Genomic DNA, 12,220 nt, shown 5'->3' with positions numbered 1-12,220 from the left:
TTCTTATTAGCTTTGAAACTACTCAAAACTAAAGCTCTCAATATGTTTCACTTAGATCATATGGAACACCTCTCCATTAAACCTATATTTATATGAAAGACAATTCCCTTTAACATGTGGGATATGGAAAACACAAACCTAACCTAAATAGAAACTTCCTTTTCCTATTTTGTTTATTTATTGTGTTTATCTTAACATATTAAACATCTAATAATATGTTAAGTTTCCACAAGTTTGGAATTATCCAACAACATGCATATGATTAAAATAAAATAACGTTGATTAATTGGTTTAGGTGCATGAACCTTTTTGAACACTATATTGTCAATAGGTATGTAGGTATAGAACATTCAACAAAGCACCTAGATCAGAAATCACATGTAGCAAGAAAAGGTTGCGAAGAAGAACTTTGCGACTGATCAGATTCATGTAATCATCTAATGTATGGTATTAATTATGTTATCAGTGAAAACAAGTCACGACTAATACATGAAACGATCACAAGCAATGACCAAATCAAGAAGATGCTTCACCTAAGTTCCAATAAACTGTTGTTTTGTTACTATGGTTGTAAGTCCGCATGAACAGATCAGAAGATGACGTAGAGAGTCAGACCACAATATACGACACTCAAAGCTCCTTTCTGATCCGAGCCACACATTTCATGACAAGCAAGCACTAATAAACTGTTGTTCTGCTACTATGATCGTGAGTCTACATGAACAAATCAGAAGCGATCTAGATAGATTTTCAAACCACAGTACACGATACTCTTAGTTTCCCGACTGATCTTAGCTACAAATTCCAAATAGTTTCAAATCATTATTCTAGAGCTTAGAGCTAATCCCAAGGAGTGTCCCGTATTGGTACGGACAATATCTAGCTCATCCGCTCGCATAACTTTGATGAATAAGTAGAGAAATAGAAATATAATTATTTACTTTTTCTACTAAATGGAAATTGTTTTTTTTTTGTTTCGAAAGATAATTAAATGGAAATTGTTAGCTTTTCCTTATTTCAGATTTAAGAAATATGTTAAGGATAAATCCTATAAGTATTGTAGTCTCTTTCTAAAGATAAAGAATAATACATTCGATCAATTACAGTAACAACTTTCTTAGACCATCTTTATCGGTAGTTTTTAATAGAAGTTTTACAGAAAAAGTTAGTGGTGGACCCCACATATCACCATAAAAACCAGTGACAAAAGTGATCAAATAAGGATTGGTTTTATGTACTGTTCGCGGACCCCACTGACACGTGGCAACACGCAATTGGTTGCCAACAAAAAAAAAACAAAAAAATTTAAGAAACTCTAAAACCCATTTACCGATAATCATTCCATTTTTCTTCGTTGTTTCTTCTTCATAACCACAAATTCCAACAACATGTCCATGAACGCCCAGAAGCGTCTCGCAGCATCCGTAATGAACTGCGGGAAAGAAAAACTGTGGCTTGATCCCAGCGAATCTAAGGATATCTCCATGGCTAATTCCAGTAAGATTTTGATACTCTTTTGTTGTTTGATTGAGTCTTACTCTTACGTAAGATCTCATGTTGATAATCTTATCTATACTATTATTTGCAAAGTAAATTTTTACAATGAAGCTCTCACGTTGAAAGTTAGAGTGATTAATATCGTTTATACCCTTAATGAATAAAATGTATAAATAAATTAAAAAATAAAAACAAAATTTTAATTGATTTTGATTAGATAATTGATTATTATTAAGAATAGTAAGAATTATCCAAAATCTGAAAATATAATTTAAAAAAGAGATAACTTTTGTATATATTGTATTGTTATCTCAAAAAGTCTTTAAGTAAAAAGTTAAAAACATAAATTCAATAACTAAATATTAATTAAATAAAATTATTAATTATATAATCTATACTATTATTTGCGAAGTCAATTTTTGGAATCGAGCTCTCACGTTAAAAGTTAGAGCGGTTAATATCGTTTATATCCTTAATGAATCAATTATATAAATTAGTCAAAAATAAAAACGAATTTTAAATCTATATGATTAAATAAATGATTAAAATTAATAATAATTAGGATTATCAAAAATATAAATAATTAAAAACGAATTTCTATAAAACATAAGATAATTCTTAAATATATTGTGTTTTTATCTGTTTATACCCATAATGAATCAATTATATAAATTAGTCAAAAAATAAAAATGAATTTAAATATATCTGATTAAATAAATGATTAAAATTAATAATAATCAGAATTATCAAAAATATAAATAATTAAAAACAAATTTCTATAAAACATAAGATAATTCTTAAATATATTGTGTTTTATCTGAAAATAACATTATTTTTTTGGAATTGAGCCTTCACGTAAAACATTTGAGCGGTTAATATCGTTATACCTTTAATGAATCAATTATATAAATTAGTAAAAAATAAAAACAAATTTTAAATCTATCTAATTAAATAAATGATTAAAATTAATAATAATCAGAATTATCTAAAATATAAATAATTAAAAAACAAATTTCTATAAAACATAAGATTATTCTTAAATATATTGTGTTTTTATCTGAAAATAGTATTCTTTTATTATAAAGTATAAATTTTAATGTTTGATTTATTTTTTTAAAACATAATTAATAATTTATTATGTTGGTTTTTTATTTAATAATTATAAACTAATAAATATCTATAAAAACACTATGCCCGCATGTGCGTAGAGAATACCTAGTTAAAAATAGAATATTGAATTATCCAAAATTTAAAAATATAATTTAAAAAGATAATTTCTATATATATATTGTATTGTTATCTGAAAAAATATTTTAGTAAAACATTAAAAACATAAATTATATAATTAAATATCAATCAAACAATTTTTTTTAATTATATAATTTAAAACTATTATTTGCAAAGTAAATTTTCGCAATGGAGTTCTCACGTTGAAAGTTAGAGTGGTTAATATCGTTTAACCCTTATTGAATAAATTTTTTAAATAAATTAAAAAATAAGAATCAAATTTTAATTGATTTTGATTAGATAATTGATTAATATTAAGAATAGTAAGAATTATCTAAAATCTGAAAATATAATTTAAAAAAGAGATGACTTCTGTATATATTGTATTGTTATCTGAAAAAGTCTTTAAGTAAAAAGTTAAAAACGTAAATTCTATAACTAAATATTAATTAAATAAAATTATTAATTATATAATTTAAAATAGAATATTAAATTATCCAAAATCTAAAAATTATAATTAAAAAAGATAATATATATATATATATATTGTATTGTATTGTATTGTTATATGAAAAAGTATTTTAGTAAAACGTTAAAAACATAAATTATATAATTAAATATTAATTAAATAATTTTTATTATTTATATATATATATATATATAAATATGTTTGCTTCTCTCCTAAGCTATCTACGTGGAAAGTTACTCTCTGACAGACCGACACGTGTCTCTGGGTTTTATTTTTTTGGCTAGACTTGAGTTTAACTTTAGGCTTATACAATAAACTAGGCCTGGGCATTTTATCCGGACCCGAAACCGACCCGAAACCGACCCGAAAAACCCGGTTCGGGTAGGAATCGACCCGATCAAATTATCCTATCGGGTCTTGTTGCAGAGGAGCCGCGGTTCTTGGACTCAACCCGACCCAAACTCGAAACCCGATGGGTACCCGAATTAATAATATAAATTAAATAAAATGCATTAAGGGGGAATCGAAGATGGGTTATTTGTCTAGAGAACATGGGGGTCACTAGGAGACAACAAATTGTTATTGTATTTCGCATAGTTTAGTATATATACACATTTTAATATAATAAAAACATAAATTTTGAATAAAATTTTGAATATTTTCGGATATATAAATATTTTCAAATATATTTTTGTATTTTTAGGTCTTTTTTAGATCAACCTGAACCGAACCCGATCCGAAACCGAACCCGACCCGAAACCGAACCGAATCCGAACCGATAAATTCTAATTATCCGAATGGGTCTAACTATCTAAGACCCGACCCGGACCCGGCACAACCCGGACCGACCCGGAACCGAAATTTTTAAATTACTCTATCGGGTCCTAAACTCTTAGACCCGAAAGATCCGAACCCGAAAGGACCCGACCCGAATCCTATCCGACGACCCGAATGCCCAGGCCTACTATAAACAATTGACAGGGACTTTTTACTCTTTAATATTATTGAATGTGTTAATTATTTCTTAATACATAGTAGATAAAACAAAAAAAAACACGCATTACGATATGAACGTTATATTATCATCAAAGCAATATTTAACATATGTACCTCATCCTGTGATAATTTATAAAGTAGCAATGAATCTATGAGTTCAGCAAATTTGCAATTACCTACTTCAAAATTTTAAGTATATAAACAGTTAACAATAGTGTGTTGAATATTATATTCATATGATTTAAAAGCATTTACAAATTTTTATTTTTAAACTTACACCAAAAACTTTACGAAAGTAAATATCCATTCATATTCTCAACCACTTCAAATATCACCAACGCCAAAAAAATTTAACCAAGAGCACGAAAACTATAATATATTTAAAACTACAACAAATACATTAGTTAATGAAAAATCCTTTTTAAAAAATATTATGGATGCATACATAAATATTTAGTGAAATGTATAAAAAGAAATAAAAGTAACGATAACTCGAAGAATAAAATGTATAAGACTAAGAATATTAATGATTTGTGATTTAATATATATTTGTCACAAAAAACTTAATAAAAAAATACATACTTTGTTTTAAGAACATTAAAAATCACGTTAAAATTTTTAACATTTTTAAAAAAATTATGAATCAATAATATTAAATTTATCCGAAAAATTCAGCACTAAATACATAAAAAAAAAAAACTTTAAACCTTATAATCCTAAGTATTATTCTAAACCAAACCTTAAACCCAACCTAAACCAAACGCTAAACCAAACGCTAAACCAAACGCTAAACCTTTTCTACTACATAAACCCTAAATCCTACCTAACCCTAAACCCTACCTAAACCTAGACCTTAACCCTATCTAACCCTAAACCCTACATAAACGTAACCCTAATCCCTAAACCCTTCATAGTACCTAAACCCTAAACCTATCTAACCGTAAACCTACCTAACCCTAAACCCTATTTAACCCTAAACCCTACCTAATCCTAAACCCCTCCTAACCCTAAAACCCTACCTAAAACCTAACCCTAAATCCTACCTAACCCTAAACCCTACCTTACCTTAACCCTACATAACCCTAAACCCTACTAACCCTACCTAACCTAAACCCTTTCTAACCCTAAACCCTTTCTAGCCCTATACCCTACCTAACCCTAAACCCTACTAACCTTAAACCCAACTAACCATAAACCCTTCTTAACCCTAAACCCTACCTAAACCTAAACCCTACCTAACCCTAAACCCTACCTACCCTAAACCCTTTCTAACCCTAAACCCTACCTAACCCTCCTTCTAACCCTAAACCCTACCTAACCATAAACCCCTTCTAACCCTAAACCTGATCTAACCCTAAACCATGCCTAACCCTAAACCGTACCTAAACCTTTCTAGCCCTAAATCCTACTAACCCTAAACCCTTTCTAACCCTAAACCATGCTAACCCTAAACCCTAACTAATTCTAAACCCTATCTAACCCTAAACCCTACTAACCCTAAACCCTACCTAACCCTAAAACCTTTCTAACCCTAAACCCTTTCTAGCCCTAAACCCTACCTAACCCTAAACCCTACTAACCCTAAACCCTACTAACCCTACTAACCCTAAACCCTACCTAATTCTAAACCCTACGTAACCCTAAACCCTACCTAACCCTAAACCCTACCTAACCTAAAACCTAACCCTTAACCCTACCTAACCCTAACCCTAAACCCTACTAACCCTACCTAACCTAAACCCTTTCTAACCCTAAACCCTTTCTAGCCCTAAACTCTACTTAACCCTAAACCCTACTAACCTTAAACCTTACTAACCCTAAACCCTTTCTAACCCTAAACCCTACCTAACCTCAAACCCTACCTAACCCTAAACCCTACCTACCCTAAACCCTTTCTAACCCTAAACCCTACGTAACCCTAAACCCCTTCTAACCCTAAACCCTTTCTAACCCTAAACCCTAAACCCTACCTAACCCTAAACCCCTTCTAACCCTAAACATGACCTAACCCTAAACCCTAAACCCTTTCTAACCCTAAACCATGCTAACCCTAAACCCTACCTAATTCTAAACCCTACCTAACCCTAAACCCTACCTACCCTAAACCCTTTCTAACCCTAAACCCTACGTAACCCTAAACCCCTTCTAACCCTAAACCCTTTCTAACCCTAAACCCTACCTAACCCATTCTAGCCTTAAATCATAACCCTAAACCCTTTCTAACCCTAAACCATGCTAACCCTAAACCCTACCTAATTCTAAACACTACCTAACCCTAAACCCTACTAACCCTAAACCCTACCTAACCTAAACCCTACCCAACCCTAAAACCTTTTTAACCCTAAACCCTTTCTAGCCCTAAACCCTACCTAACCCTAAACCCTACTATCCCTAAACCCTACTAACCCTAAACCCTACCTAACCCTACTAACCCTAAACCCTACTAACCCTAAACCCTACCTAACCCTAAACCCTACCTAACCCTTAACCCTACCCACCCTAAACCCTTTTTAACCCTAAACCCTTTCTAACCCTAAACCCTACCTAACCCTAAACCCTGCTAACCCTAAACTCTGCCTAAACCTAACCCTAAAACTCTACCTAAACCTAACCATAAATCTCATCTAACGCTAAAACTCTACCAACCCTAAACACTAAAAAATAATCTCAAAACTTAAAGTTAAAAAAACCTAAACTCTACCACCATATGTAATTTGCTGTTGTGATATTCAAATAACAAATTACATAAATAATCTCATCTAACGCTAAAACTCTACCAACCCTAAACACTAAAAAATAATCTCAAAACTTAAAGTTAAAAAAACCTAAACTCTACCGATATGTAATTTGCTGTTGTGATATTCAAATAACAAATTACATAGCGGATTTTAAATCTTACATCCATTATTTTAATTGCCAAAATATTTTGAAAATTGTATCTTATGAATAATAAAGGTAAATTATATTTTAATAACGTTAAATTTTGTTAAAATAGAATGAAAAACTATTATCACAAATAAATAAAGAATTTTGATGAAATTTGAAAATCTTCGAATCAATAACAATTAATTAGTAATATTTCAAAAACCCTTAAACTATTATAGCTGTAGAATCTAAAAAAAAAAATTAAAGTTCTCAAACATTTATTTGCCAATAACCATCCTTAAAGCTTTGCTCATTCACAAAAAATAATATTCTTTACATAAATTGCAAACAAGTTTTGTTTTTTGACTAGAGACCCAACTTTAAATTATACCACTAAAATATTTTAATATTTAATTATTCAGAAATAACAAGTTAATGTTCTTAAAACAATAACCATCCTTAAATCTTTGCTCATTCAAAAAAATAATATTCTTTACATAAATTGGAAACAAGTTTTGTTTTTTGACTAGAGACCCAAGTTTAAATTATACCACTAAAATATTTTAATATTTAATTGTTCAGAAATATATATATTTATATATTCGAGAGTAGACAATGCATAGATGATACTAAATTGATCGCAAGAATTCTTTTTGGAAAACACAATATAACTAGTATGGTATACAAAGAACTTTTAAAAAATTTATGAAAATGTTTAAGCCCGCATCGCGGACAAAACACCTAGTTCTTAATATACTGATTAATTTATTATATAAATAACTCTAGGGTGATTTTGCTGTATAACCATATTGAGAAAAAATAAAGAATATAGCTATGTGTTGAAAAATGTGTCAATTTGCCATATTATTGGACATTATAGTCCTTTACGAGCGCGTGAATGTGTGTATATCACACACTACAACCAATACTATTCTATTTATGTTGTCAATATAGAATGGATTATTTCGAACATAAATATAACAATAGAGAATAATATAATTTTTTTAATACTATTTATTTATAGGGTTCAATGCAATTTAATCAGTGGACAATATGAACAAGCATATTTATTCGTAGGACAAGTGTTTAATGTAAAATAAATTATGTGAAATAACATAATTAGTTGATATATTACAAAATAAAATATACCATTCTATATTTGATGACCATATAGTATATCATGTAGATATATGTATATGAAAAAAAATATTGAGAGTAAGGGGGAAAGGAAGAAAAGCGAAGACGGGGATGATAAAAATGAAAAAAGAGTTTACGGACGAAGCTGAAAAGATGCATAATGTCTAATAAATAGAAGAGTATAAAGAACATGATGGGATGATAAAAAAAGAAGAGGAAAGAAGTACAAAGAGGAAAATGGAGAGAGAGAGAGAGAGGAAAGTAAGAGGAGAGAAGAGGCGGGGGAGGGAAAGAAGTGAAGAGAGAGAGAGAATCTGGGAGAGGAAAAAGAGGAGAAAAAAAAGTGTAATTTCTATTCTATTTTATATTTTATAAATAGAATACAACAATATAATATTTGAACATTATATATTAGAGAAAGAGAGGGGAAAAAAGAAGTGAAAGAGAGAGGGAGAAGGAAAAGAAAGAGTGATATGTGGATGGAGATTGGAGAGGGAGATTGATAGAGATTGAGGAAAGATGAATTTTATTGCTACTATTCTATATAACTTTATGTAATAGAATAGAACAAAACTTTATTATTATTGCATATATTCAATTTTATAAATATATGTTAGTTTTACAAAATTCAAAACATGTCATATACGAAAAAAAATCTATGTTTTTTATAAGTATATAAGAAATTCAAATTATAATTTTTCTAACTTATAAAGTTAATTAAAAAGAGAGGTGAAAATGAGAAAGGGTAATATGGCAAATAATATATAAATATCATAGCCTATTTTTTGTTATGGTTATACACTTAATTTTTATTCCACTATGGACATGATACCCAATTTCCCATAACTCTATCAGGGCAGAACATTAGACCATCAACATCCTTGGATCCTTAAAAGGGGTCTTTAGCAAAAAAATTTTATTAAAATTATGGGGTCCCAGCAAAAACTAAATAACCGGTAACAAAAACTACAAAATAAGGACCGATTTACGTTGGATCTTTGCACTGTTCGTGGGCTTCACCGACGCATGGCGGCCCGCGATTGGTTCCCTTTAAATTTTTTTTTTCAGATGGAAAAAGAAAAAAAAATTTCCTAAGAAACCTATCAGGGATAATCATGCCCTTAGGACTCTTGTCAAGGATGGTTTAATTATCAGGAAACTCTCCAAGATCCACTCACGTGCTCATGCAAGGACTTTGAACGAGGCCAAACGAAAGGGTCGTCACTCTGGTTCTGGTAATGAATGCAAAATCTATTTTTTTGGTCGCATTTTTTTTTATAAGCTTGTGATAGATTTGAGATTTCCTTATTCAACGTTTATTGGGTTTTCAGGTAAGAGAAAGGGCACAAGAGAGGCGAGGCAACCGACCAAGTTTCTCTGGATGAATAGAATGAGGGTGTTGAGGCGTTTCCTTCTCAACTACCGTGAGAAAAACAAGATCGACAAGCACATGTACCATGAAATGTACATGAAAGTGAAGGGTGGGGTGTTTAAGAACAAGTGTGTGCTTATGGAGAGCATCCACAAGTACACGGTTGAGAAGGCGAGAGAGAAGACACTCTCTGACCAGTTTGAGACCAAACGTGTTAAGAACAAGGCTAGCAGGGAGAGAAAGTTGGCGAGAAAGTTGGCGAGAAGGGAGAAACGTTTAGCTAGAGGAGCCGGAGGTGGAGAGATAGCTGTTGTGTCTTAAGTTTACTTCTTCAATAAGATATTGTTTTCTTTTACATGATTTTGTTGGAACCGTTTTCTCTCAAAGCACCATTAAACCTACCACCCTAAGTGGAGTGCTTAATTATTATTTTTTTGGTTTTTTCTCTAATTTTTTTTTTAAAAAACGAATCAATTGCGGATCACTACGTGTCAGTGGACCCGCGAAGCAGCTCAAGCATCGACACCAGATCTGGCGTCTTTGGCGTCGTTTCTTCTTCTTTTGTGGTGGAACCCACCCCTAAGCACTCCTCTTAGCTCATGCATTAATCCTGCTCTCATGGTTGGGATCTCACTAATTTACTATTAATTTGGGAAACCGGTCATTAAAATTCCAAACTTACAGATTTTGGCTATTTAAAGCATATACTTAGGCTTAGACAACTTAAAACATCAAACTTTGACTTTTATTTTAATCTTAAACTTTGTTTGACAAAGCCACATTGTTAAACTCTCTAACAGAATTATAAACAGAGTTAATTAACTCCTCATTTAGATGGCCAAAGTATATTTCACCAATTTGTGTATGGATCTAGCAAATGAAAGACAAGTTGGATTAATAGTTGTCTCACTATTTTACTAGAAGTAAAAATAGGAGATAAAGTATCATGGGTTAAATGATTGGGGACAGTAATTTTGTACTGTAGTTCATCCCTGCCATATCAATGACAGTAACTTTGTACAACAAATCAATGGCAGTAACTAATTTGTACAGTGGTGCACAGAATTTAACCATGTGCTAAAATGATTCAAAATCACAACTACTTTCAAAATTATGTAGTTAGAAAAAGGCAGTTTAATTATCACTTGATTAAATTTTTGGATATAATTAATTATGCTTTACAAATGATTTTAATAAAACAAAATTAACAAAAGAGATCTATGAAAATTATATTTTATAGAAAATTTGTAATTGTGTTGGCTAAAAGTGAGTAGCTTACTAATTCATAGAGATGATTTTTCTCTACAATCTATACTATTAAAGCAGGATCCTATTGTCATAATTACCTTAGCCTGCCCTTTCATTCACTAACATTGCATGTTTCATTAAGGGCAATTAAGTAATATTAATAACAAATCTATATTGGGTCATTATTTTTGGATTCAGCCCACATCAAATCTCTTTTGGACCATTTGGGCCTATTAAAAAATCAGATTCAAATCTCATTTTTTTTTTCTTTTGGGCCATTGAGTCCAAGTTCAAATAATTTTTTTTTAACTATTCTTAATTATTATTTTTTTCTTTTCTTAATATAATTTAAGCATTCATAAAAATAATTGAATTTTTTTATTGAAAAGTATAAATCTTTATTAAAAGTATATAATTTTTAATTAAAATATTAACCCCATAATAAAATTAATTTATCAGAGTTATACCAACTTAATTCATTAAAAAAAATAAAGTTAAATTTTTTAAACATAAATAGTCATTTAAAATGAAATACGATAAATAAAGATAAAAATTCTTTTATAAAATAAAACACAAATATATCAAAATGTGACATTTACTAAATATTTGTCAATTGAAAAAAAAACAAAAATAAATCCGCGCTTTGAAAGCGCGGGTCAAAATCTAGTATATCATTATTTAAAGATATGTTTCTTAAATAAAACTTGTCATCTCAAATAAAAGGAACTATATCTATACTATTAAAGCAGGATCCTATTGTCATAATTACCTTAGCCTGCCCTTTCATTCACTAACATTGCATGTTTCATTAAGGGCAATTAAGTAATATTAATAACAAATCTATATTGGGTCATTATTTTTGGATTCAGCCCACATCAAATCTCTTTTGGACCATTTGGGCCTATTAAAAAATCAGATTCAAATCTCATTTTTTTTTTCTTTTGGGCCATTGAGTCCAAGTTCAAATAATTTTTTTTTAACTATTCTTAATTATTATTTTTTTCTTTTCTTAATATAATTTAAGCATTCATAAAAATAATTGAATTTTTTTATTGAAAAGTATAAATCTTTATTAAAAGTATATAATTTTTTAATTAAAATATTAACCCCATAATAAAATTAATTTATCAGAGTTATACCAACTTAATTCATTAAAAAAAATAAAGTTAAATTTTTTAAACATAAATAGTCATTTAAAATGAAATACGATAAATAAAGATAAAAATTCTTTTATAAAATAAAACACAAATATATCAAAATGTGACATTTACTAAATATTTGTCAATTGAAAAAAAAAACAAAAATAAATCCGCGCTTTGAAAGCGCGGGTCAAAATCTAGTATATCATTATTTAAAGATATGTTTCTTAAATAAAACTTGTCATCTCAAATAAAAGGAACTATATTATA

General features: G+C 29.7%; 1 long non-coding RNA gene across 1 annotated transcript; it reads left to right on the top strand.

Moving 5' to 3' along the window:
- Nucleotides 1–7,296: 7,296 nt before the first annotated feature.
- LOC106345324 lies at nucleotides 7,297–9,918 on the top strand. The gene is made up of 2 exons (XR_007339530.1): nucleotides 7,297–9,426; nucleotides 9,523–9,918. It is a non-coding gene; the product is annotated as an uncharacterized LOC106345324 (long non-coding RNA).
- The last annotated feature ends 2,302 nt before the right edge of the window (nucleotides 9,919–12,220 follow it).

This window comes from Brassica napus, chromosome A5 (genome assembly GCF_020379485.1).
Source record: "Brassica napus cultivar Da-Ae chromosome A5, Da-Ae, whole genome shotgun sequence".
Lineage (NCBI taxonomy): Eukaryota > Viridiplantae > Streptophyta > Magnoliopsida > Brassicales > Brassicaceae > Brassica > Brassica napus.
The sequence above is the reverse complement of the archived record's forward strand: the minus strand, read 5'-3'. Positions and strand labels throughout refer to the sequence as shown.